Below are 27,915 nucleotides of genomic sequence, written 5' to 3' on the forward strand. Positions count from 1 at the left end.
GGCCAATGTGCCAAGTAAATATTTTGCATCTGTCTTTACCTACAAGGGAAATGCTACCCAGGTCTTGGTGACAGGATTGATCCAGAAGAGTCAACATGGATTTGTTAAGGTACATGTGTCTTTAAGTAATTTGCTGGAGTTTTTTAAAGTGATAAAGAGGGAATTGACAACAGAAGGCTGTTGATTTGGAGTATGTGCACTTCCAAAAGGTGTTTGATATAGTGCCATGCAACAGAAAGTTATACATCCATGAAATGAAAGGGATAATAGCAGCGTGGTACAAAATTGGCCAAGGGATAAGAGGCAGAGTGTATTTTTCAGGCTGAAGCAATGTTTGTAGTGGAGTTCCCTGGGGTCAATATTGGGATTCCTGCTTTCCCTGAAATAGATGGATGATGTAGATCTCAGAGAGCAAGAGACTGTTTCAGAGTTTGAGATAACATGAAACTTGGGAAACTGAACTGTGAGGCAGACATTGTGAAATTTCAAAAGGACAAGTTGGTGAAGTGGGCTGGTAGGTCGTAGATGAAGTTCAACATGGTGAAGTGACATACTTTTGTACAAAGAACACTGAAAATATAAAATAAAATAAAATAAAATAAAAATTTGAAAGGATGTCCAGGGACATTAAAGGCATAAAAGGTGGCAGGACAGGAAGAGGGAACAGTTAATATTTTAAACAGTATTCCAGGTAGGGGTTTGGAGTACAACAGATGGAAGGTTGTGATGACATTATGTAAAACAGTTGCTGGTTTGTCAAATGGAGTATTGTCCAAGATGCTGCACTATATTGCATCAATGTGATTGTATTGGAGAATGTGGAGGAGTTTTTTAAGAGAGGTTCCAGTTTACAAGAATCATTGTACAATTCAGTTGTGAGGAAAGTCTGGAGTAATTAAGACTGTGTTTCCTTGGAAATAAGATCTGATAGTTTTCAGAATCATGAACCTGCATAGAATGGACAGGAAGACACTGCTCTTTACTCGTATATCAAGAATCAGAGGACATAATTTTCAAGTGCTTTGCAAAAAAACACAAATGCAAGGTGAGAAAAATCTGTTACACCATGTGAATAGTTAAGTTATGGGTTGCACTACGTGGAAATAAGTATGTTCAAGTGAGTATGTAAGAGGCCATTGGGTGCTGAGTTTCTACTTAAATAACTTACAGCAGTTGGTAATGGTAAAATCAGGTCTCAGCACATTGGCAGAGGCTGAGCTGGACACCACTCATGTTTCTAAGTGAATTATAATTGAGGTAAGGAATTAAATTTGAGTATAAAGTTTGAAAACAATTGCTAAAATGACATAACTGTCTGCTTGTGTTCAAGACAAAAGTGGAATAAACTTTGCAATGATAAATCTGTGAGAATTTTAATCCAATAGTTGGATAGCATTGGGTCCTTTGTAAGTATTCCTAGTACCCAGTAGCTTTGCCTGACATTAGCTCCATGTTCACATTTATAAGCAGTGTTAAAATTATGTGATTTACCTTGCAGTTCAGAATTTTAAGGGCCACATTGTCTCCACGAAAACTTTGGGTGAAGAAATCCTATATTGATTTTGCCCTGACCATGATACAAGTGATGTTTTCCACTTGTAACTGTCATTAAAAAATTGCTCCTTCAAATGAGCATACTTTAGCTTGTGTTCTCTTGGAATCGAGTGCCATTCTAGCCACTCAGTGCTTTTGGTTGTGAAGAAGGTTTGGAGAAATTAGAACTGTTTCCTTGGCATGGAGAGCTGGTAGATTTCAAAATCATGGATCTGTGTAAAATGGACAGGAAGATACTGCTCCTACTCAAATCGATCCCTCAATATATTGGTTCACGATTATTTATAATCCTGGAGTCTGGAGCCATTGATTTATGGTACATATGCTGTGTGGAAATTATACCAAATCCACTCTGGCTGTAAGAACTGCAGATGCTGGAAATCAGAAAACAAAAACAAATTTGCTGGTAAAGATCAGCATGTCTGGCAGCATCTGTGGAGAGAAATCACTGAACCTTCCCGTGACCCTTCCTTAAGACCAATGGTAGTTAGGAAATTGTTAGTTTATATGCAGAGATAGGGTGGGGGCAGGGGTAAGGAGTAAATGATAAGTGGGAATAGAGCCCAAAGAGAGAGAACAGTTGGGCAGACAAAGGAGTGGATAATGATTAGGCTGGGAGGTGATTTGCTGTTAATGGCGGACAGTTAGTGACTAACAATGGGTTATGTGTAATAGCAGACAATGTGATAACATGGCTTGGTGTGTGTGAGTTGGGAAAAGGACAGGGGACAGCTTAAGCCCCAAAGTTGTTGAACTTGATTTTGCCTCCAAAAGGCTGTAGAGTTCCCAAGTGGAATATGAGCACTTGATTATTCAGGACTATGTCAGCCATGGCAACATGCTCTGCTTTCTTCATGTGACAAAATACTTGATGTCTCAACAGCCTTTCCCTTTCCTTGTTATTTATTTTCTACATTTGTTTTGGTGGGTGTTGTTCTTGCGAACAACATTGACAAGGGACTTAAATACTCTTTGAGGTAGTTGTCTTTTTGACACCCTAGGCCAGTCATTGCTGAGATAGCACTAATTGTTCAGAGGCAATGATATTCTGATTATTCCAAAACCTTACACATTCTGTGGGGGAGCGAGATATTACAGGTTAGCCAGAGGTCTTGCACCCAAGGCAGGGCAGATCATCACTTTATCAAGGTTAAGTTGGATGTAATGCTGTAGATTAAAGAGTGTAGATAGAACATAGAACATAGAACATAGAACAGTACAGCACAGAACAGGCCCTTCAGCCCACAATGTTGTGCCGACCATTGATCCTCATGGATGCACCCTCAAATTTCTGTGACCATATGCATGTCCAGCAGTCTCTTAAATGACCCCAATGACCTTGCTTCCACAACTGCTGCTGGCAACGCATTCCATGCTCTCACAACTCTCTGCGTAAAGAACCTGCCTCTGACATCCCCTCTATACTTTCCACCAACCAGCTTAAAACTATGACCCCTCGTGCTAGCCATTTCTGCCCTGGGAAATAGTCTCTGGCTATCGACTCTATCTATGCCTCTCATTATCTTGTATACCTCAATTAGGTCCCCTCTCCTCCTCCTTTTCTCCAATGAAAAGAGACCGAGCTCAGTCAACCTCTCTTCATAAGATAAGCCCTCCAGTCCAGGCAGCATCCTGGTAAACCTCCTCTGAACCCTCTCCAAAGCATCCACATCTTTCCTATAATAGGGCGCCCAGAACTGGACGCAGTATTCCAAGTGCGGTCTAACCAAAGTTTTATAGAGCTGCAACAAGATCTCACGACTCTTAAACTCAATCCCCCTGTTAATGAAAGCCAAAACACCATATGCTTTCTTTACAACCCTGTCCACTTGGGTGGCCATTTTAAGGGATCTATGTATCTGCACACCAAGATCCCTCTGTTCCTCCACACTGCCAAGAATCCTATCCTTAATCCTGTACTCAGCTTTCAAATTCGACCTTCCAAAATGCATCACCTCGCATTTATCCAGGTTGAACTCCATCTGCCACCTCTCAGCCCATCTCTGCATCCTGTCAATGTCCCGCTGCAGCCTACAACAGCCCTCTACACTGTCAACGACACCTCCGACCTTTGTGTCGTCTGCAAACTTGCTGACCCATCCTTCAATTCCCTCGTCCAAGTCATTAATAAAAATTACAAACAGTAGAGGCCCAAGGACAGAGCCCTGTGGAACCCCACTCACCACTGACTTCCAGGCAGAATATTTTCCTTCTACTACCACTCGCTGTCTTCTGTTGGCCAGCCAATTCTGTATCCAAGCAGCTAAGTTCCCCTGTATCCCATTCCTCCTGACCTTCTGAATGAGCCTTCCATGGGGAACCTTATCAAATGCCTTACTGAAGTCCATATACACCACATCCACAGCTCGACCCTCATCAACCTTCCTAGTCACATCCTCAAAAAACTCGATAAGGTTTGTAAGGCATGACCTACCCCTCACAAAGCCGTGTTGACTGTATTTGATCAAGCCATGCTCTTCCAGATGGTCATAAATCTTATCCCTCAGAATCCTTTCTAACACCTTGCAGACAACAGACGTGAGACTTACCGGTCTATAATTGCCGGGGATTTCCCTATTTCCTTTCTTGAAGAGAGGAATTACATTTGCCTCTCTCCAGTCCTCAGGTACGACTCCAGTGGAGAGCGAGGATGCAAAGATCTTCGCAAGTGGCGAAGCAATTGCATTTCTCGCTTCCCAAAGCAGCCGAGGACAAATCTGATCCGGGCCTGGCGACTTGTCAATCTTAATGTTTGACAAAATTTTCAGTACATCAGCTTCCTCTATCTCTATCCATTCCAGCATGCACACCTGCTCTTCAAAGGTTTCATTCACTACACAGGTCGTTTCTTTCGTAAAGACAGAAGCAAAAAACTCATTTAGGGCTTCCCCTACCTCCTCAGGCTCCACACACAAGTTCCCTATGCTATCCCTGATCGGCCCTACTCTTTCTTTGACCATTCTCTTATTCCTCACGTAAGTGTAAAATGCCTTTGTGTTTTCCCGGATTCCTTCTGCCAAGCCTTTCTCGTGCCCCCTCCTGGCTCTCCTCAGACCATTTTTGAGCTCCTTCCTTGCCTGCATGTAATCCTCTCTAGCTGAACTTGACCCTAGCTTCCTCCACCTTAGATGAAGGTGCTTTTTGACAGAGAGTGGACAGAGGTGGTTATCTCATTGCTTAATGGGGCATTTCTCTGCTCTGGGCCATTTTCTTCTGCCTCCTTATACTCCACTCACATCCTGCTTCTGCACATCCCTGGTGAGCTTCTAATGTCTCGCTGTCCTCAGGTATACTCCCTGCGGGCCATGTAATGGAGTGAACAGCAGACCACTGGCTAAGAATGTTGTCTTGCAGGGAGCCACCTGACTGCTGCAGCTACAGGAATTGAATCATCAGATATTGTGTGGTCGATGTTTCCTCTACTGAGCTGATGTAAGCGAGGTCGGTTACCTTTACTCCTTTGTGCGGCTTGGTGGAGCCTTTTTAAGAGATGTCAGGAGCTGTCAGTGTAAGGTATTGCTCCTGTTCCCAATTATCCCAATAGTTGGAGTGAAGATCTGAGAAAGCCTGGACTGGCAGAGGATGCAGGAACAATGAAAGATTTGGGAAAGCAATTCCAAACAGAGGAAGCTTTCCAATGTTGAATCTCACTGGCTGGTCACTGTGTGCCCTGATGGCCATGTGTACAACCCATGACTCTGTGCACGTAGTGAATCCAGAAACAGAGGCGAAACCCAACACTATCTGTTCTGGCACAGCCATGTGTATTGCGAAGTGAATGAGTTGTCCAAATTTTGCCAAAGATAGCTCAGTGGCCTGTGGTTGAAGTGGTGTGCAGCTGTTTGCAAGGTGCCACTAATGAGTTGATCTTTGGAAGGAGTCAAAAGTGAAGAAGTTCATTATAGGAGTGCCTTTGATGGCTACTGACAGAGAGTGGTGACTTATACTGCAAGGTGAGAACCCTTTAGTGAGGGGAGAATAAATATCTGTGATTATTTACATGGAGAGTTGCAGTTTTCCTGCCACGCTAGTTTTTGATTGTCGCCAGATAGTGCTGCCTTCTGTAGTAGATTCTGTTTTGAGGGTTTGGCTTCCCATGTTTTCTCTTCCATGCCACCCTGATGCCCAGTCCTTCTGCCCTTTCAGCAAAGCAATTTACCCCTCCTCGTCACAAGGCCCAATACGAGTCATGCCCCCCATGCCAACTGGAACCTTCATTCTGAGCAAGTGACTGCTTAGTCAGTCTTCACACCCATGTTCATGTGTTCTTCTTCGCCAACTCGTGTCAAGGTCTGTCAACAGTGTTTACGGTGCAACCTCCGAGTGCCCTCTTCTTTTGAATGCTCCAGTTTTAAGGACATACACTTAGCAAGTGGCCAACTTCCTTTGCCTCACTGAACCCTTTAAAGGGCAAAAATAATGCATTGGCTCCCCACTCTGTCCCTGCTACTTCTCTAATACATGAATGCTCCTTTAAACATCCCACCTTCTTCCTTGAACAAGTTCTAAATAAGAATTTTAATTGACCTGAATATAGAGGAGGGCAGGATTTGTGCCCCACCCGGCCCCTACAGTGCTCTGTGATGGGATCAGTGCGCTGAAGATAATGGTGTTATTTGAGTTCTTCACCTAGGTTCCTGCCCCCAAAAATTCATCCCAGTGCTTGTGCTCAAATGCATTTCAATCATCTATGTCCAAATTTCATGCAATAAACATAGGTTTTTGGAAAGTAACATTTTTAATGTTGTTGTAGTAGTAGTTAACTGCCTCTGTATTTTGGTTACTGAATTGAATTGAACATTTGTTTCGTCGATAGCCGCAGGTGAGGTGCTGAAAAACTGGAAGTTGGCTATGTGCTGTCGCTATTTAAGAAAGGTGGTAAGAAAAAGCCAGGGAACTATAGATCTGTGACCCTGACAGCAGTGTTGGGCAAATTGTTGGAACAGATCCTGAGGGACAGGATTTACATGTATTTGGAAAGGCAAGGACTGATCAGGGATTGTCAAGGTGGCTTTGTGTGTGGAAATTGTACCTCACAATTTATTTTGAGTTTTTTGAAAAAGTAATGAAGAGAATGGATGAAGACAGAGCAGAGGGTGTGATCTGTATGAACTTCAGTAAGGCGTTTGGCAAGGTTCCTCATGGTAGACTGGTTAGTATGTTTAGATCACATGGAATACAGAGAGAACTAGACATTGGGATACAGAACTGGTTTGAAGGTAGGAGACAGAGGGTGGTGGTGGTGAGTTGCTTTTCAGCCTGAAAGCCTGTGACCAGCAGTTTGCCACAAGGATCAGTGCTGAGTCCGCTGCTTCTTGTCATTTGTATAAATGATTTGGATGTGAATAAAGGAGGTACGGTTAGTACCTTTGCAGAGTCCACCAAAATTGGAGATCTAGTGAACAGCAAAGGAGGTTACCTCACAGTACAACGGGATCTTGATCGGATGGGCCGATGGGCTGAGGAGTGGCAGATGGAGTTAATTCAGATCAATTTGATGTGCTGCATTTTGGAAAGGCAAATCAGGGCATAATTTATACACTTTTTGGTAAGCTTCTGGGGAGTGTTGCTGAACGAAGAGGCCGTGGAGTGCAGATTCGTAGTCCCTTGAAAATAGAGTCACAGGTAGACAGGACAGTGAAGACGGTCCAAAACCAGAAATTGCTGGAAAAGCTCAGCATGTCTGGCAGCACCCGTGATTAAAAAATACTGACTTAACTTTTGAGTCTGGTAATCCTTCCACAGATTTGAGAAAGGGTCACCGGACCCAAAACATTAATTCTGATTTTTTTCTTCACAGATGATTCCAGACCTGCTGAGCTTTTCCAGGAACTTCTGTTTTTGTTCCTGATTTGCAGCATAGTGAAGAAGGTGCTTGGTATGCTTGCCTTTGGTCAATGCATTGAGTATAGGAGTTAGGAGTTCATGTTGCAGCTATACAGGATACTAGTTGGGCCACTTTTGGAATACTGCGTGCAGTTCTGATCTCTCTGCTATAGGTAGGATGTTGTGAAACTTGAAAGGATTCAGAAAAGATTTACAAAGGTGTTGGTCCTGATGAAGGGTCTAGGCCTGAAACGTCAGCTTTTTTGCTCCTGAGATGCTGCTGGGCCTGCTGTGTTCATCCAGCCTCACATTTTATTATCTTACAAAGATGTTGCCAGGTTTGGAGGGTTTGAGCTATAGGGAGATACTGAATAGTGGGGCTATTTTCCCTGGAGCATTGGAGGCTGAGGCATGACTTTATTGAAGTTTATAAAATCATGAGGGGTATGGATAGGGTGAATAACGAAGGCCTTTTTTCCCAGGGTAGCGCAGTCCAAAACTAGAGGGCATAGGTTTAAGTTGAGAGGGAAAAGATTGAAAAGGGACCTAAGGGGCAACTTTTTCACACAGAGGGTTGTGCATGTATGGAATGAGCTGCCGGGGAAGTGGTGAAGGCTGGTACAATTACAACATTTAAAAGGCATCTGGATGGGTACGTGAATAGAACGGGGTTAGAGGGATATGGGTCCTGCTGGCAAATGGGACTAGATTAATTTAGGATATCTGGTCAGCATGGACGAGTTGGACCAAATAGTCTGTTTTCATGTTGCATAGCTCTATGACTGAAAAGGTAATCCACAAGTTTTATTGGTGCTGTTAAATTTCTTTGGTTTTCTTTTTCATCGCAAGTTTTATTAATTTGACTGAATAGTTTTGCAAAGAAAACAAAGGCAATGCATTGAACAAAACCTCAAGAAAGATAAAAGAAACAAAACAAGTCATAGATTAATAAAAACAGAATGAAGATTTCCATACACAAACTGGAACTTTTTCTTAGCTCTATATTAGTATTGATTATTCTTGCTCTGATCTATAAAATGACAAATTATTGACTTGAAGGGCCTGTTTGTGTTTGGACAAAATTTAAATTTGCTTGATTGCGAGTTTCATGTAATTTAGAATGCCTCATGCCATAATTACTCATGGAGGCTGGAAGTTAAAAGCATTGACCAGATCTGTTGGCCTACCATTGATATTCATTATGAATATGAGTTTCATGAAAGCCAGTGAGATTAATTTGCTTCATTTAATTGACCTACACGTTTATTTACATTTTTACAAACTGAAATTATTGCCTGCTGTTAAAACTAGGAAGTCATTTCTCTTACCAAGCAATTGTTATTATCTAATTTGTGGAAAACTGCTTAATGCAAATCAGCTGCCTTGTTTCCTTCATTATAATACTGATCAGCGCTTGAGCTGTGAAGTACTTTGGATGACCTGAAGTTAATAAAGGCACTAAGTAATGTTAATTTTAGTGAAAAATATTGAGTGAAAAATAAGTTACTGTTTTATGACTGGCACTTCCTTTTGCACAACCAGTTCCAGAGCAACCAATTTTCTTTGTAACTGACCAACTGAGATAGCCTGGAAAACACACAATTTAATGTTAAATGATCTCTGTTGAACAATAATAGGGAAATTTCACAGTTGACCTCCACTCTGTGTGTGTGTGTGTGTGTGTGTGTGTGTGTGTGTGTGTGTGTGTGTGTGTTTGTGTGTGTGTGTGTGTGTGTGTGTGTGTGTGAGACTGTGTGTATGTCTATCGAGATGGGCTGGCTGGCTGGCTGGCTGTTGGGTAAGGGTAGCAATTGCCTTCACTGTGATGCAGCTAACGTTGATCAAGCTGTCAGCACAAGCCTGGCATTTGAAGTATGTCCACTTTGATAAAGTACTAAAAGATGATGCTCACAAATTGGTTTCTGATTTCTGACACTGGTGAAGGTGATGATTCCTCAGAGGATTGCAGCAAGTTCAGCTGTGTAGGATGTCATGAAGAAGAGTAGAAGAGCAGTAGCAATGACTTGGGGAACACCCACTCATTTCTGCAGCTGTAGATGTGATCCCAGGGTGTATGTTGCCTTCCCGGTGTAAAGGTAAAGGATATCCCTAGTGGCTGCAGGATATTCTTCAGAGTGATCAGCTAGTACTTGTGGTTCACTTTGGTACCTCTGATGTAGGTAGGAAGGAAGATGTGGCCTGCAGTCAAAGGTTAAGGACCTTGATAGAAAATTAGCAAGCAGGATTTCCAAAAGTAGTATTCTCTGTATTGCTCCCAGTACCATGTGTAAGTGAATAAAAAAGAAAGACAGATTAATACATAGCTGGAGAGATAGTACCGAAAGGGGGGCTACAAATTCCCAGGAGGTTAGGACTGTCTCTGTAGAAACCAGACAGGTTGCATCTGAACAGATCTAGGACTGAGTTTCTTGTAGCATGTTTTGATAGTGCTGTTGAAGCTTGAAACCAACTTTGCAGGAGTGCAGGAATCAGGTGAGAATGTTAGACAATAATACCAGTTTCCACAAAGTACTTTGAGAGACTGATGATTTATTATTTTCTATTCTAATGCTAGTTGGTGAAATCAGGTTAAGGGTGTAGGGAAATATAATTTAGATCAGGGTGATTCTTCATGTGTATGAAAGCATAGAGCACACTAAATAAGATGGGCGAATTACAGATGTAGATTGCCACATGGAGTTCTATTATTGTGGCAAAAGCCAAGACCTGACTCAACCAAGAGGACAATTGGTTGTGAAAAATTTCTGGTTACATGGTGTTGAGAAAAAAAACAGGATTGGAAGAAAAGGAGGATGGAGTAACAGTTTTGATTAAGGAGAGAATTATAGTATTGACAGAAGAGGATGTCTTGGAGTGTGGTGGGGATGGCTTTGGTCAAGGCAGAATTGATTTGGCTAGAACGAAGGAACGAAAGGAGTGCACTCACATTACCAGGTGCAGTGTACAGACCACCATGTAGTGAGAAGTATGTAGAGGAACAAATCTGCAGGAAAAACTAGAGGGGCAAGTATTGTCGGGCAGTTATAATTGAGACTTTAATTACCTGAATATTGACTTGGATAATGATATTGTTACAGGTTGAGGTGCAAGTGTTCCTCAGTTGTGTTCCAGAGAATTCTCCACAACAGTGTCCAGTCCAAAAGAAAGGAGGTAGTGTTAGACCTGGTTCTTGGGAATGAGACAGACCAGCAGATCAAGTGGGAAATCTGGTGGGAAATCATTTACAGTACTGTGATCATTGTATCATCATGTTTATGATTACAGTGGAAAAGGACAATGGCAATCCAAGGTTAGCCCAATTATCAGGGGGCAAGCCAAGTTCCATCAGGGAAGAACGGAGCTGGGCTGGGTGCACTGAAGCCAAGGATTGTCAGTTAAACGGTAACTGATCGCTGGACTGTCTTCAAAGAAGAGATGGTTCGAATGCAGCCAAGGCATATTTTCTGAAAAGGGAAAGGAAAAGGCAAGCAAATCTAAAGCTGCCTGGAAAGAAAAATGAAGATTGAACTGAAGATAAATAAGGAAGTGTGCTTAGGTGGATATCAGGTAGAAGTACAATTGAGATTCAAGCTGACTACAGAAGATTGAAAAGGATGTGAAATAGCAAATTAGAGAAGCAAAGGTGGATTATGAAAGAAGATTGATGGCCAACAAAAAAGGGGAATTCCATAGTCTTTTATTGGCACATCAGCACTGACAGGAAGTGCCAGGCCAATTCAGGAACAAAATGGAGACATGCTTATGGATGCAGAGAACATGGCTGAGGTATAAAATGAATACTTTGCATCTGCCTTTATTTAGTAAGAAAGCAGATGTTATCTAGGTCATGGTGATAGAGGAGAAAACTCTGTCACTAAATTGATAAGGATTGATAAAGAGGAGGCTTTGGATAAGTTGTAGTAGTTGTGATTGAACTGACAAGACAACAGAACCAGACAAGATACATCCAAGGATATTGAAGGAAATGAGAGTGAAAATTGCAGAGGCACTTGCATTTTTTTCATTTTTTTTTCCTGCATGGTGTCTCAAGACTGGAGAATTGCAAATGTTAAAAATTGTAAGAATAAGCCAAACAATTACAGAGCAGTCAGTTTAACTTCATTAGTGAGGAAACGTCAAGAATCAAATATTAAGTATAGAATCATTGGCCACATGGACAAATGTAAGTTAATTAGGTAGGTCCCATACAGATTTGTTAAGGGAAAATCATGTTTAATTTGCTGGAGTTCATTCAAGAGAAAGTGGTGATGATTGATGAGGATACACACTGTTGATGTGATGTACATGGACTTGCACAATTTGTTTGATATAGCACCAAAAAAACAGATTTGTGAGAAAACTTATGGGTGCAGTATAAAAGCAATACCATCAACATAGATACAAGTATATGAGTGACAAGAAATGGGCAGCAATGGTTAATAGATATTTTTCAGGCTGTAGGAAGGTTTGAAGTGGAGGATCACTCCCAACATTTGCAGAGGAGACAAAATTTGGAAGCATTGCAAACTTTGAGAAGGACAGTGTAGAATTTCAAAGGGACTTCAGCAAGTTGTTAGAGTAGATAGAAAGATGGCATATTAAGTTCAGTGGGGAACAGTGTAAGGTTTGGCACAAATAACATGTAGTAACAGTTTTAAGTAAATGGTACTATTCTATTGAGCAGGAGCAGAGAAACGTAACTACATGTTTGCCTTTAAACTGTTAAGGATGGCAGGAAAGGTGGTGAGAGTGGTTAATAAAGCGTACAGCATTCTAGGCTTTATTAATATGAGCATAGAGTGTGAGAACAGGAAGTTAATGCTGAGCTTAGGACACTGGTTAGATCTCAACTGGAGTATTGCACAAAGTTCTGGTTGTCACTAGAAGGAATGTGAATGCACTGGAGAGAGTGAGGAAGAGGTTTACAAGAATGGTTTCAGGGATGAGACACCTCAGTTATGAAGATAGATTGGAGAAGTCAGGACACTTTTCTTTGGAGAGGAAAAGGCTAAGAGGAGGCTTTCAATCTCACAGGAGGTCTGGACTAAAAAGATAGGGCAAAACAATCCCTGGTCATAAAAAGAATTTTCAAGAGGAGGGCCCAGATTGCAAGTGATTTGCAAAAGAAGTAACTGTGATGTTGGAAGAAACTTCTTCACACAGTGAACGGTTCAGTTCTGGTGTGCATTGGAAGTGTGGTGCAAGCAGTTTCAATTGGTACATTCAGAGGGTAGTGGGTAATAATTTAAATAGAAATAATACACAGGATTATAGGGACAGCGGGTGAAATGGCACTTAGTCAAGAATGACTTTTTCTGTGGAAGAGCCAGTACGGACTTGGGTCAAATCCATTCTCCTGCACTTACTTACACTTACTGTGATTCTGTCGCTTGATGCCTTTGGAACTATATTCAAGTAGTGTATTTTTGTTTTTTGGGAAAGCAGCAAAGAAAATTGCTAACAGATTAAACGGTGGTGTTGCTGTGTATTTGAAATGTGCTGAGAGACTAACACATGTTAGTAAACCGAGGAGAGAGCCATATGAAAGAGTCCGAGCCAGCTGATCACATACGCTAGTTACCTCCGTTGAAAATGAAGTCTAACCTTCTATTCAACTCTTTATGGTTACCTGTATCATGTATTAATTTGTTAGGTCATGTTAGCTGCTGCACATTTAGCATGTGACTAGTTCAATTAAATTTCATGATACTACGGCTGAGTCAGTATAATGTTCTAGTTAGGCTGTACTAATAGCTCTAGCCATGGCTTATAACATTTGCAGCTGTTTTCAGTTCATTTCTGTGGATTTTGGGTGTGGATCTGGAGCAGCAGCTATTGATTTGTGTAATATTTGCAGTGAAACCTGCTGCTATCAGTAAGAAAAGTCTCTATATATGAGAAATAGCTTTTGTTTCTTGTGCTGAATTTTATAAGAACTTGAGCCTTTTCGTTTGAAGTTTGCGGTCGGATAAGCACTTCCATAGTACAGAGCATGACTACCTGTAAAAATAACCATACTCTTAGCAAGATCTTCATGCACTCAGACACTAGCATTTTTTTTTAACAGGACAGTATTTATAAGTTGTAAATTTGCACTGTGCATGAGTCAAATTCCTCCTTGAGTTGCTGCTTTCCCGTTAAATCTACTGAACAAGAAATTTGAAAACAGAATAAGAACTTTACAGTTCTTATTCCCACCCCACCCTGTGACCTTGAGTCATAGACTATTTCCTCCCGATTTTAGAATATATTGTCCAGATAGTTTGCTTGGTGTTAATGTTCTCAGGTCTTTCTGAGCCACTTAGTCTCATTTCTTTCAATGTTTGTTCCTTCATTCCCATTAAAGGGAAGTATAGTGTCTTCTCGTTGCATTGTTCCTCAGGTATAATCTTTTGAGAATTTGCACTGTGGTGTTTCATTGAAACAATCACATCAATGAATTGATGATAACCTTCCCAATAATGTGCTGGATGTACCCAGTTGAATCCCATGCCAGCAGAGCAATCCTAGTTTAGATAGTCAGTCTGTGCTGTTCTAGTTAAGAGTGGGTGGTAGCATTGCCAAGGATCCCTTCACCTCTTTGGTTTGAGAAACCCATCACTCGTGATCTGAAACTGCAAGCCAGATATTTAAGCTGTAAATGAATGTATGTTACCATCAGATTAAGTTAGAATGCTCCTTGGATATGATATCACTGCAGACATTTACTGTCTCTGAGAAAGCTCATGGTTTATCAAAGAGTGCTCATATGAGTTTTTAGAATGAGCTTGGTACCTTGGAGCTGTGCCCAGAAAAGAGTCAGTGCCTTTGGGAGAGGAGGAGAAACACTCATGAGAAACGCCTGAATTTTGGTTACTTGTAGCAAATCTGTTCACGAATGAGCAAAAACACTGTATGAAAGTATTCATAAATGTATGTTCTGTATTTTACTGGAAAATTGCATAAGAACTAAAGTTCATGGCAGAAGTTCCAAGAAAGATGACCATGATAGTTTGGTAATGTTGCATGAAAGAACACAATCAGATCACCATTCATGGCTCTCCAGAAGGAGGTACACAGCTTCAGAGACTGAGTAGTACCCAGGAAACGCTAGTGCTGTCTAATTTGTTATAGAAAGTGGCATGGATGATGAGGCTGGTTCAGAAGAAAAAATATAAGTGGAGTGTGTTTGTTCAACCTCCTCCTTGCTGATTGGAAATTTAATAATTGTATTGTACTTTAAAAAATTTCCAGCAAAACCTAGATTGTTGTGGTGAAAAAAAATATTTGTCAGCAAAACCTAGTGAAAACCAAATGAGTATTATAAAGTCATTTAAAATTTTAGCAAAGATTTGTAGCTCGGGGTATGGGTGAGGTTGTTGACTTCCTCGCCAAGATGGCTTGTTCTTGATCAGGCGTTTCATCACCATACTAGGTGACATCATCAGTGAGGCCTCCGATGAAGCAATGTAGTTCACTCAGCTTGGAATTTATAAAGTCCTGTCTGTTGTGGTGAGTAGAGTCACTTCCAGTTCTGTTCTGTGTAGGTTTGTATACGGGGTCTGATTCTGTATGTTTGTTCAACGTATGGTTCTCAACCCATAATGCAATCAACAAACATATAACATTGGACCCCGTATACAGAGCTCTCTGATGAAGGGTCTAGGGCCGAAACGTCAGCTTTTGTGCTCCTGAGATGCTGCTTGGCCTGCTGTGTTCATCCAGCTTCGCACTTTGTTATCTTGGATCTTGGATATTGTTGGTAGTGATTTGCTGAAAATTCAGTTAGTTTGAAGCTATTTGTGGACAGGTGACTTCAACTTTAAGACTGCTTATTTTAATTTTCATAGATGTTTGGCAAGCTGTATTTGGAGTACAGTACACAGTTTTGAACACAACCAACAAAAAAAAATTGTGTCGAAGTAGGCTCCATTGAAAAAAAGTGCAAGAATGATCTGCCTCAATTTGCAGAAAAATAGTGAAGGAAGGCTACATGAGGAAGTGAGGATATAGAACACAGGAAAATTGTTCAAGCTAGATTGAACCAAGTGCTACAGGATAAAAATACAATCTTGAAACAATCTGGTGTTTTAGAGAAATTTCGTTTTTGCTCATTTGGAGCTTGATATATAGAATCGAGTCACACTGTTTTCGTTAGTGTTTGTTGAAGGGCACTTCTACCAAGCAAGTTATGCAAATATTGGATTAGGTAAAACTCAAATAGGGAAGTGATTCAATCCAGGTTTCTTGACCTTATAAGCTGCTCAAGAATTAAGATAAAATGCTGGAAGTGAAAATCGTTTTCACATTTGAAATCATAAACTAATTATGAAAAAGTTTGCAATAAAATACTTGTGTGCTGTTAGATATAATCCCAGAAGACTTGCCTGTCATTGGCAGTAATTTCTTGTCTCCACCCGCTTATATAAATAAGTACCAGAAACTCTTATACTTTTATTATTTATGTCTAGGCTGCTCATTCCTCAATATAATTTGTTACTGAAAAATTATTCCTCAAATCCCAGCAGGTTAGTTTTTAACTCAACTGACTTGAAAAAAAATCAGATTTGCTTCCTTAAAATGAGCTTTAATGTTAGACTACTGCAGTCCTTTCAGTTCTCCACTAGTCAGCTGGGAATGGTTTATAGATGTTGATCTGATTATAACAGGGCTTTTGAGAACGCAGAGTTCTTTCACTAAAGCTTTTCAATTGTATTCAAGTTTCCATTTTTTTTGAATGGCGTTCTTGCTGTTTGTGTAACCTTAAATAGCTGCTGGTTGGTTTATTAGGTCAAAAATGAACATTTGAATAGCATAATTTCTGGACATAATTTTACCTTAGGTAAACATGCAACCTTGGACTTTTTGATCAGCTTATCAGTATCCAAGCAAAGTACATGATCAGAATCTTACAGGGGCTTGAATCACATTAGCAATGGCGAGAATTTGGCAGAATTGTGTGAGGAGTCCAACGAGACCTACCTTGATGCCAGGAACGACTTGCCGCATCTTTTAGACAAGTTCTAGACAGCGAGGTGAGATTTTTGCCAGGGAGCAGTGAGTTGCATGTTTAGGGGTTTGTTGTTTGTTAAAGATGTTAATAGTTGCAGATTAACTTCCTAATATGAAGCGTTCCATCATGCCTCCCACCAAAAGTTAACTGGATGATGAAAATTCTTAACATGTAAGGCAGAGTGGCTACCTGGTGACTTAAGCTTCATGCTTGCTTCAAAGGAATTCCATGCTGGACACTGGGCACCAACATCTCAGGGCGTGTTCCATAGGTACCTACCACATGCAGCCCGTGTGCAAGAATGCTATCATGGTTGTCAGCAGTCCTCAGTCAAGCCTTTGGTCAAGGTATGGTAAGTCAAGAGCAGCCTGTAATACAACCAGTCAGTGGGCCTGGACATGTTCACTTGGGCAGTCGGAGTCTGGGCTGTCTCCATCTAAGGGATGAGGAGCCCAATGGTGGGCAGCTGGCCACCCGGCTTGACTCTTTCTGCCCTCCAGTGGGCTATTTTTTGAGAAAGGTGGGTATTGGGGAGGTGAAAGTGGGTGGCACAGCTGTTACTTCTAGTGTGGGTGGAGAAGTGAGTTATTCGGGAACACAGAGGGTAGGCAGGGTTAGTGCTACTGGGGTTGGCACGGGTGAGAGTGAGTATGCCAACTGGGAGGAAGTAGTGAAACTTGGTAGAGCATGAGACTTGGTGGGAGATAGGTACAGTCTCAGAAGTAGAGTGAGTGAGAGATATTGAAGAGAGGCGTTAGCACTTTCCGTGGTGGAATAGCAAAGATCATTGTTTTTAACCGATTATTTTAGGTTGACCAGTGTGTTCACCTAATAGTATGTTATAGCAAAGTTTAAGATTCCCTGTCTTTGCCGCCACATCGGAGCTCCCAGGTACTGCCCACTTTGGAAATTCTTTCAGTGTGTTAGGTACTTCTCACGGAGGTAAGTTAATCTGCTACACTGCTATCTTCTAGCAGCTAATTCGTTGGTTTTGTTAATATGGTCAGAACACATTAGGAAGGACAATAAATTCTCACCTGTCCAATGATGCCCATACCCAGTGAATTAATAGTCACAAAAAGGGTCAGATTCAGATTCTTGCAAAGGTCTTCTGATGGGAGTGAACCAGAATAGTCTAATAGTGTGTGGAAATTCATTTGTGGGTGGGGAGAATGTTGGGAAATGCATAACTTTAAGCTATGCAGGTGAACTCTAGTGTTCCTAACTTTGAAACTTAGCTAGCTTTCCTGAATGTGTCAGCAGTGACTCAGTTGGTAGAACTCTTGCTTCTGTGCCAGATGGTTTACTTCAAGGATAGTTCATTCATAAGCACAAAACCAACATTTACAGTCCAGTACATGACTGAGGGAGTGTCACATTGTTGGAGGTGCAGCCATTGGATGGGAGGGTAAATAGAGTTCTAGTCTGCCCTCACAGGCAAAGTACTGTAAATACTGGAGATCTGAAACAAAAACAGAAAGTGCTGCAGAAACTCAGTAGGACTGCCAGCGTTTATGGAGAGGGAAACAAGAGTTAACGTTTCCAGTCCCATGGCTTGTCTTGGGAACTGCAGAAGTTTCATAGGAGTCATGATGTTAACTCGATTTCTCTCTGCACAGATTCTGCCAGACCTGCTAGATTTTTCTAGCTATTTGTTTTTATTTTAGTTTAGTCTGCCGTCTCAGATGAATGGAAAGATCCCAATATGTTGGCTCAAAGAAGAGCAGGGAGTTATCTTTGGTGCCTGGGTAAATATTTACTCCTTAGTCAACATCACAAAAACCAATTCTGTTCATCCAGGGTGGCACAGTGGCTCAGGGGGTGGCACTGCTGCCTCACAGCACCAGGGACCTGAGTTCATTTCCAGGTGGCTGTCTATGTGGAGTTTGGACATGGCCCCTGTGTCTGTGTGGGATTTTTGCTATGTTTTCTCTTTTTTTCCCATAATTCAATGTGCACTTAGATAGTTTGGCCATGCTAAATTGCCCATAGTGTCAAGGGGTGTGCAGGTTAGACATGGTATGTGTAAGGTTATAGGTCACAGGGTGAGGACTAGACAGGATACTCTTCGACAGGTCAGTGCGGACACGATTGGCCGAATGGCCTCTTTCTGCACTATTCTATGATTATCAAAACGCTATTTGTGAGAGCTTTCTATGTTCAAGTTAGTTGTCATTGTTTCTCACAACGGTGACAACACTTCAAAAGTACTTCATTGTGTGCAAAGTGCTTTTGAGGCGACCGTGATCACAAACACTGCAAAGTTTTTCTTTTCCTTTCTTGTGAGTCCCTTTTACAGATGTGGAAAAGTGCCATTTTATTCCAGTTTGACCCGTGAAGCTAGACAGAGGATTAGCTTGGTGGAAAATAAATTTGAAGAACTGGTTTGTGATTGTGTCCTGTATTTTATTTGCTTTTGACCATTAGCCAGTGCTCAAGTCTTGCTTAGCTGAATAAATTCACCAAATTGAATGATAACATTGTAAGCAGTGTTGTTACAAAATCACTTGCTTTTATTTTCCCAAAGCACTGTTAGATATCTGTCTGGGAAAGTATGAACAATAGATGACCATGAAACAAAAAGCTTACAACAGCTTTTACTGTTTAACTACTTGAGCATGATGTATTGAACCAAATCAATAGATTTTTTTTCATTTCTGTTTGCATAAGCCCTGCCTAGAATTGTTCAGAGGTGACCTTCCTGAATGGTGACACGTCTTATTGGTGCTGTGCAGAGGCGCTGTTGAATGAAGTTGTAAAAAGTGATTTTTATTTCCTTGGTGTGCCAAGAATTTAATTGCCCAAAAACCCACTCTCTCGGTTGAAATGCCTGACCACAAGGACTGAATTTTTGTGGAGCTCGGAAGACACTATGAACCTCCAGAAATGGTGCTGGATCTCAGATGAAGTTCCTCGCTTGTTATTGACATCAGACTATCTGCTAGCATGGGAAAGGTGGTAGTTGCATGATTCTTACAGGCAGGAAGCCCCAGCTCAACCAGGCCATTAAAACTCTATGCTCTTTGAAAAGCCCCTAGCTACAGTGTGAGAGTCACAAACTGACATCTTTATTGGCAATCTTTATCCGCAAGGAGTTTTTAAGAAGTAGGACAGTTACAATTGAATGTCTTTTTAAAGACCTTTTTCAGCACTTGCTGTTGTCACTGTAGTGTTCATTGGTTCTATACAGTGGGCGAATGGGCATGCAAGTGCTATAGCCTTATCTTTGTAGGATAAGTAGAGCTTGGCACAGAGGGTGTGAATGGCCAGATGGGTACATGAAGGGCCAGACCTTGGTATAAGGCTATGAGGGCAATCAGTGTGGGTTGGGTGCATAGCTTAGAGTGGGCTGCAAGGGCTAGACCTTTCAAACAGATTCTTTTATTCAGACTAGGGTTTACAACAACATATGAGGTGTTGTGAACAATGAATCCTTTTAAAAACTGATCTGACTCCATGACGGTTACAGAGAAATAGATTGTTCTTATTTGCAGAATGGGAATTCTGCAAATAAGAACCAGTTTGGGAATGGAGGGTGTGGTGAAAATCAGATTGTGGCCTCCACTTTCACTCCTGTGTGCAGCTTCTCTGATTCCTTGAAAATCCAGCCCACTCCCTTAGCCTTTAATCACTATGCTGTATAGCTTCTAGTCTCAGACATGACCCATTAGAATTTGCTGCCTGAAATGCACAGTCAGTGTAAACAATAAGTAATTGAATATATTTTGATAGTTAGCATCATATAATTACAGCTGTGCTTTTCCATGAAAAAGTTTAAAAGCAAACACAGGGAAAAATCTCACTATACAAAGAATTTTTCTCTTTAATGCACAGCCATTGTGGCACATTTAACTCAGCTGTCTCTGAACAATTTCTGTGTCCTGAGATGAAGGTGGTGGGTAGGGGTGGTGGGATTCACAAAAATACATTGTCAGCACACTGCTAAAATCTAGGCCTTTTTTTAACTACAAAAGGAATTTGGTGCAGGTGTTGAATGAAGTTCTGAAACTATTTCACCTCAGTGAGCTCATCAGCCGTGGAAAACATTGAGTAGGTTCCGAATCTGAAGCAGATTCTGGAAACTACTGACTCAAAGAGACGTTTGGTTTACCAAAATGGAAAATCTGTCTTTCTTAACTTGGTTCTTGTAACAATAAAGTTCAACTATAACAGCATACAGCAGTTTTGTCATTTAACCTGTGCTGATGTGTGCTCTACTGAATGACGGAAATCAATTTCATTGCCACGTGTTCAAAGAGATGTGGTTGAGTATAGGCACCAGATTGGGGTGAAGAGATGTGACCAGATAGGAGCTGGTGTTTCCCATCATCATTTGGGTCATGTCTTCTATTATATTGACACCTGGAGCATGTCATATATTCCAGGATTCTCCTATTCACCCAGACCCCTCAGTGATGAATCGAATCATTTATTGTCACATGTATTCAATGTAAAACACAATGAAAAGTTTAAACTATTTCAATGCATTGGCATCACTCCCATTAACGTATAATAAAAGAAAGAAAGAGAACTTAGCGAGTCCAACTTTTCCTTCTCCACCATTACCATCCTGCTCTGGGCTATATCAGTCCACGCTACGCTGTCTTGAGTCCCACTCTGGGCTACACCAGTCCACACCACCACACCATGAGGAAGCAAGGCACAGCCTGTTCCAGGATGATATTGTTTGTTTTTAACATTGAAGGAAATAGGCTGATTATCAATTAGCGATTCCTTAGAATTGTTGGTGCAACTGATGGATCAAGCAAAACTGTGCAGGCACATTGTCCAATGCTGCCCAACTTTGTGTTTATTTCTTCATCGCCTAAAATGCGCATTAGTACCTGCCTGTAATATTCCCAGTGGCAAAATATTCCATGCTGATTGTTTGACTTATACTGTGTGCTGAAAAACAGTGAAAAGTTTTGTTTACGAGTGGTACAGACAGATTGTAACAGACAAAGGATGTGTAGATCAAAAAGACTGAGGCATACAGGTTACATTGCACAGGGTGTGCTCTAGGCAAGATCAACGTTAGCAAGCCCAGTGTCATTTGAGGCCAGAGAATCCATTCATCAGTCTGCTAACGGCCAGGAAGAAGCTGCTCTTGTGTGTGTGTGTGTGTGTGTGTGTGTGTGTGTGTGTGTGTGTGTGTGTGTGTGTGTGTGTGTTCTGGCCTTTGTATCTTCTGCCTGACGGAAGAGGATGTGGGAGGTCATTACCAGAGTGCGATGGGTCTTTGATGATATTGGCGACTTTTCCGTAGCAGTGAGCCATGTAAATAGAGTCCATGGATGGAAGGTTGGCTTCCGTGATGGTCTGGGCTGTGCACACCACCTTCTGTAGTTTCTTATGGTTTTGGGCACAGTAATTATCATACCAGGCTGTTATTTATCCAGACAGTAAGCTTTCAATGATGCATCTGTAAGAGTTGGTGAGGGTCCTTACGGACATGCCAAATATCTAGCTGTACACAATATTTATATTAATGAGTTGGAGATGAAATTCACTCAAGATCCTCAGACAGTACCTTCCAAATCCATGACCACTTTTATCTAGAAGGACTAGGGCAGCAGAACTAGATACCGAACCAGATGAAGCCACTGTATTTATGTGAGTAAGGAACAGTTCAGGGCCTTAGGAATCCTGCAGCAACCAACTCTCCACCTGACTCTTCCGAGCCAGTCCACCATCTGTAAGACACAAGTTAGGAGTGTGATGGAGTAATTCCCACCTGCCAGTTGCAGTTCCAAAAACATTCACACCCTATAACATCAACACACATTACCAGCAATGTGTGCCACCTCCAGGAAGCACTGCAGAAATTCACCAACTTCCCTTAGGCAGAACCCTCCAAACCAAACCCATGGCCATTTACAAACTAGAAGGACAAGGGCAGCAGATGAATGGTAATGCCACCACGTTACCCTCAAAGCCCCTGACCATCCTGACTTGGAAATGCATCATCATTTCTTCAGTGATACTGCACCAAAGTCTTGATAGCATTGTGAGTCTATCTACAGCAAATGGACTGCAATGGTTCAAGAAGGCAACTCTCAACTATCTTCTCAAAGGCAATTAGAGAGGGGCAATAAATGTTGGTTTGTTCGAAGCCCTCATCCCATGAATGAATAAAGAAAAACTATAATTTCGGGTTTGAAGGAGTACTGAGCCTAACCAACCTTCTGGAAATGAATGAAAATGATATCTTCTTAGTTGCACTTGTGCAGCCATATTTTCTGGATCATTAAATAACTTTCCGAAGTGAAATCAGCAGCCATTTTCTAAAGATGTTGTGACGAGAGGAAGAATTCAATTCCCTGTAAATCTTTAAACACACTTGATGGGTTCACCAACTTTATGCCCTTTTGAAGTTTGTTTAGCTTAAGTACTTCTGCTCATTAGCAATCAAGGCTTGCCTGCAAGTTAGGTGAAACACATAAAAAGATTGCGGGTTGTACTCTCTTTGAAGTGAAAGGGTATGAATTCTTGAAAGGCATTTCAAGTTTACTTTTCAGATTTGATTAATGCACCTTTTACATGCGCAACCAGCAAATTGAAAAGCTTTCCCGAAATATCTCTACTACAAAGTATTATTTTCGTTAAAGCTGGTCACGCAATGTTTCCAGAACATTAGCTACAAGTTTGATTAAACTGATTTTTGTACTGTAGCTGGGGTAATAGTGCTATTGTTTATGCAAGCGCCTAAAAGAAAGTCAAAAGCAAGCTGCAGAAAGAATAATTTGACATTTTATTTAATTTCATTTGGATTTTGCACTTGGTCCTCATCAGAAACAACAATAAATTGCATTCTTATATTGCCACAACACATGGTAATTGAAAAAAAAGTGATGACAAGGATGTCTCTGAAAATAGGTCCAAGGTTCAGACTAACACTTTACAGTAACTGAATACATTCCATTGTGTTGATTTACAAACTATTGCAGGTTTATTGCCAGTATCTTGGGATTGCATTCACATTTGCCTTTTTCAGTTAAATCCAAAATTAAGTTGTTTGTTCGTGACTGTTACTTGTGACTGAAGAATATAGTGGGACACGTGCCTTCATTTTCAACTTTATGATGTCCGTATTGGGGCTAATTTTATGTTTGATTGCTCATGCGTGGAATCAGATTACAATGTTTTAACCACATCTGACTTATGCTGCGACAATGATTTCCTCTGGGGCACCTTACGCAAGCCCAAATATCTCATTGGTTAGACTTAGCAGGAAAACTACTTGAGGTTTTAGAGGTGATTGAATTTAGATATATTAAAGAATGGCAGTTTTTGCAGCACGCCTCCTTCATAAAGCGCCATTTTAGGTATAATTTGATGCATTTGGCAGAATTTGGGGTGAATAATATGTGCCAAAAATAATGTATAGTGAATGGGTTGTATGTATTCTTAAAAAGTACTTTTTATTACAAGTGGCTGTTGATTTTAGATTCTTGTACCATCAAAAATGAGCATATAGACGATAGAACAGTCCAGAACTGTACAGGACTTTCAGCCCACAATGTTGTGCTGACCTATTATCCAACTCTAAGATCAAACTACACTGCATACCCTACATTTTGCTATCATCCATGTGCCTATCCAAGAATCGCTTAAATGCCCCTATATATAAACAATAAGTGCTACATACATAGTTAGATCATGGGAGAAAGACAAAATTGCTGGGTGGCCCTGGATATGCTGTGAGTCTCTTGTGGCATAAAGGCTAAAGGTAGTAGCAGCATTCGTTATCACTGCTTGTGACATGTAAGTGCTTGACTGTCTCTTGATCATGGTCTATTAAGTTACAGGTCTTAGTCTAATGGTCACTGCTGACTCTCTCTTCCTACTGTTTCTTCATCCTGTCCTTATTATGTTAATCCCATTTTTATGCTCATTGCATTACAAAATATCACAGCACTCTTTGAAGGAAGTTTAAAATCCTCATTTGGATTTGACTTTTGAGTCCTGCCAATCATCTTGCAGTTGGAGGGATTTTGAAATTTTACTAGCCTATGTTTGAAAAATGGTTCCAGCTGGCACTATTTTCAACTAGATGATCTGCGAAATTCAATATTTTAGCAATCGCTAACCTCTGATAGGACTTTTCAAGGATATTAACCAAGGCAGAAAGGTCGTGGAATGGTGCTTAGGACCATGCATGTTTTAAGGTTAAGAAAGCCAAAAGAATGAAAGTCCAGGTTTACCTAGAGCCTGCCTGGCTGTCAGTACAGACTTAGGTGACTGCTTCTAGTCTAAGAGCCTGGGAAAGTCAGGGCTTTGTTTTGGAAGAAGATCAGTGGACAAAGTCAGGAGATCAGGTCAGTTGAAGGTGAGGAGGAGGAATGTCAGAGTCTGCAACATGGGGTGATCAAAGTACAAAACCAAGCAAAAACAGGGAGGTAATGTTTAGGGGAGGCAGATCAGCGGTTGACGTTGTGGAGATTACAGACCAAGAGCAGTGTGATAGCCACATGGTAGAAACTAGAAAGGGTGAGGAGTTTGCAGAGTGAGATTGGGAATATCGGAGTTTGAAATGGTTTGACAGTGGTTGGTTTGCAGGTATAGGGTTAATGAAGCAGGTAATTTTTCAGCTAACATGTTTCTCATTTCAAGACTTGGGGAAAACCTAGCTAGCCAAGGTTAAAAATAAAATGAGATGAGGTATCAGGCACACTGTTTTTCTATAATTGAATTGCAAACCCTTCTTCTAAAAATGGGCGAGAGATAATGGGAACTGCAGATGCTGGAGATTCCAAGATAATAAAATGTGAGGCTGGATGAACACAGCAGGCCAAGCAGCATCTCAGGAGCACAAAAGCTGACGTTTCGGGCCTAGACCCTTCATCAGAGAGGGGGATGGGGGGAGGGAACTGGAATAAATAGGGAGAGAGGGGGAGGCGGACCGAAGATGGAGAGTAAAGAAGATAGGTGGAGAGGGTGTAGGTGGGGAGGTAGGGAGGGGATAGGTCAGTCCAGGGAAGACGGACAGGTCAAGGAGGTGGGATGAGGTTAGTAGGTAGCTGGGGGTGCGGCTTGGGGTGGGAGGAAGGGATGGGTGAGAGGAAGAACCGGTTAGGGAGGCAGAGACAGGTTGGACTGGTTTTGGGATGCAGTGGGTGGGGGGGAAGAGCTGGGCTGGTTGTGTGGTGCAGTGGGGGGAGGGGATGAACTGGGCTGGTTGAGGGATGCAGTGGGGGAAGGGGAGATTTTGAAACTGGTGAAGTCCACATTGATACCATATGGCTGCAGGGTTCCCAGGCGGAATATGAGTTGCTGTTCCTGCAACCTTCGGGTGGCATCATTGTGGCAGTGCAGGAGGCCCATGATGGACATGTCATCAAGAGAATGGGAGGGGGAGTGGAAATGGTTTGCGACTGGGAGGTGCAGTTGTTTGTTGTGAACTGAGCGGAGGTGTTCTGCAAAGCGGTCCCCAAGCCTCCGCTTGGTTTCCCCAATGTAGAGGAAGCCGCACCGGGTACAGTGGATGCAGTATACCACATTGGCAGATGTGCAGGTGAACCTCTGCTTAATGTGGAATGTCATCTTGGGGCCTGGGATGGGGGTGAGGGAGGAGGTGTGGGGACAAGTGTAGCATTTCCTGCGGTTGCAGGGGAAGGTGCCGGGTGTGGTGGGGTTGGAGGGCAGTGTGGAGCGAACAAGGGAGTCACGGAGAGAGTGGTCTCTCCGGAAAGCAGACAGGGGTGGGGATGGAAAAATGTCTTGGGTGGTGGGGTCGGATTGTAAATGGCGGAAGTGTGGGAGGATAATGCGTTGTATCCGGAGGTTGGTAGGGTGGTGTGTGAGAACGAGGGGGATCCTCTTGGGGCGGTTGTGGCAGGGGCGGGGTGTGAGGGATGTGTCGCGGGAAATGCGGGAGACGCGGTCAAGGGCGTGCTCAATCACCGTGGGGGGGAAGTTGCGGTCCTTAAAGAACTTGGACATCTGGGATGTGCGGGAGTGGAATGTCTTATCGTGGGAGCAGATGCGGCGGAGGCGGAGGAATTGGGAATAGGGGATGGAATTTTTGCAGGAGGGTGGGTGGGAGGAGGTGTATTCTAGGTAGCTGTGGGAGTCGGTGGGCTTGTAATGGACATCAGTTACAAGCTGGTTGCCTGAGATGGAGACTGAGAGGTCCAGGAAGGTGAGGGATGTGCTGGAGATGGCCCAGGTGAACTGAAGATTGGGGTGGAAGGTGTTGGTGAAGTGGATGAACTGTTCGAGCTCCTCTGGGGAGCAAGAGGCGGCGCCGATACAGTCATCAATGTACCGGAGGAAGAGGTGGGGTTTGGGGCCTGTGTAGGTGCGGAAGATGGACTGTTCCACGTAACCTACAAAGAGGCAGGCATAGCTGGGGCCCATGCGGGTGCCCATGGCCACCCCCTTAGTCTGTAGGAAGTGGGAGGAGTCAAAAGAGAAGTTGTTGAGTGTGAGGACGAGTTCCGCTAGGCGGATGAGAGTGTTGGTGGAGGGGGCCTGGTCGGGCCTGCGGGACAGGAAGAAGCGGAGGGCCTTGAGGCCATCTCCATGCGGAATGCAGGTGTACAGGGACTGGACGTCCATGGTGAATATGAGGTGTTGGGGGCCAGGGAATTGGAAGTCCTGGAGGAGGTGGAGGGCGTGGGTGGTGTCACGGACATAGGTGGGGAGTTCCTGGACCAAAGGGGAGAAAATGGAGTCCAGATAGGTGGAGATTAGTTCGGTGGGGCAGGAGCAGGCTGAGACGATGGGTCGACCAGGGCAGGCAGGTTTGTGGATTTTGGGAAGGAGATAGAAACGGGCCGTGCGGGGTTGGGGAACAATGAGGTTGGAGGCTGTGGGTGGGAGGTCCCCTGAGGTGATGAGGTCATGAATGGTGTTGGAAATGATGGTTTGGTGCTCGGGTGTGGGGTCATGATCGAGGAGGCGGTAGGAGGTGGTGTCGGAGAGTTGGCGTCTGGCCTCGGCGATGTAGAGGTCAGTACGCCATACTACCACTGCGCCACCCTTGTCTGCGGGTTTGATGGTGAGGTTGGGGTTGGAGCGGAGGGAGCGGAGGGCTGCCCGTTCTGCGGGGGAGAGGTTGGAGTGGGTGAGAGAGGTCCCTCCCCCCATCCCCCTCTCTGATGAAGGGTCTAGGCCCGAAACGTCAGCTTTTGTGCTCCTGAGATGCTGCTTGGCCTGCTGTGTTCATCCAGCCTCACATTTTATTATTCTAAAAATGGGCGATTGCCTGCTCGCATTTCAATTGAAAATAGACAGATGGGTTTTAGCACATCAGCCTTCCTCTAAGCTCGTTAGTGTCTGATATTAAAATTATTCATTTTGTAACAGCAGATTGGTTATGTCGAACAGACCTGATGTGAACATATCTGGATTAATTTTCTGTAGCTTAGGATTTGTTACTAGGATATACTGCTGTCGTTTATTTGTCTATCATCTCATTTGTAAAATGCCATTTAATGTTGTCTTGTTCTCTTTGTGTAGTCAGTCTTGTGTTCTGGTATTGACCAAAGTTCTCCCTGGCAAGTTCCCACCTTCCAGTGAAATTAAACCAACACTAAAGC

At 42.5% G+C, this 27,915-nt stretch overlaps 1 protein-coding gene across 11 annotated transcripts in view; it reads left to right on the forward strand.

Moving 5' to 3' along the window:
• Window positions 1-27,915, forward strand: part of fmnl2a (formin-like 2a) — a 255,298-nt gene that overhangs the window by 124,317 nt on the left and 103,066 nt on the right. The gene's annotated exons all lie outside the window — the stretch shown is intronic.

This window comes from Stegostoma tigrinum, chromosome 7 (genome assembly GCF_030684315.1).
Source record: "Stegostoma tigrinum isolate sSteTig4 chromosome 7, sSteTig4.hap1, whole genome shotgun sequence".
In the NCBI taxonomy this organism is placed as follows: Eukaryota; Metazoa; Chordata; class Chondrichthyes; order Orectolobiformes; family Stegostomatidae; genus Stegostoma; species Stegostoma tigrinum.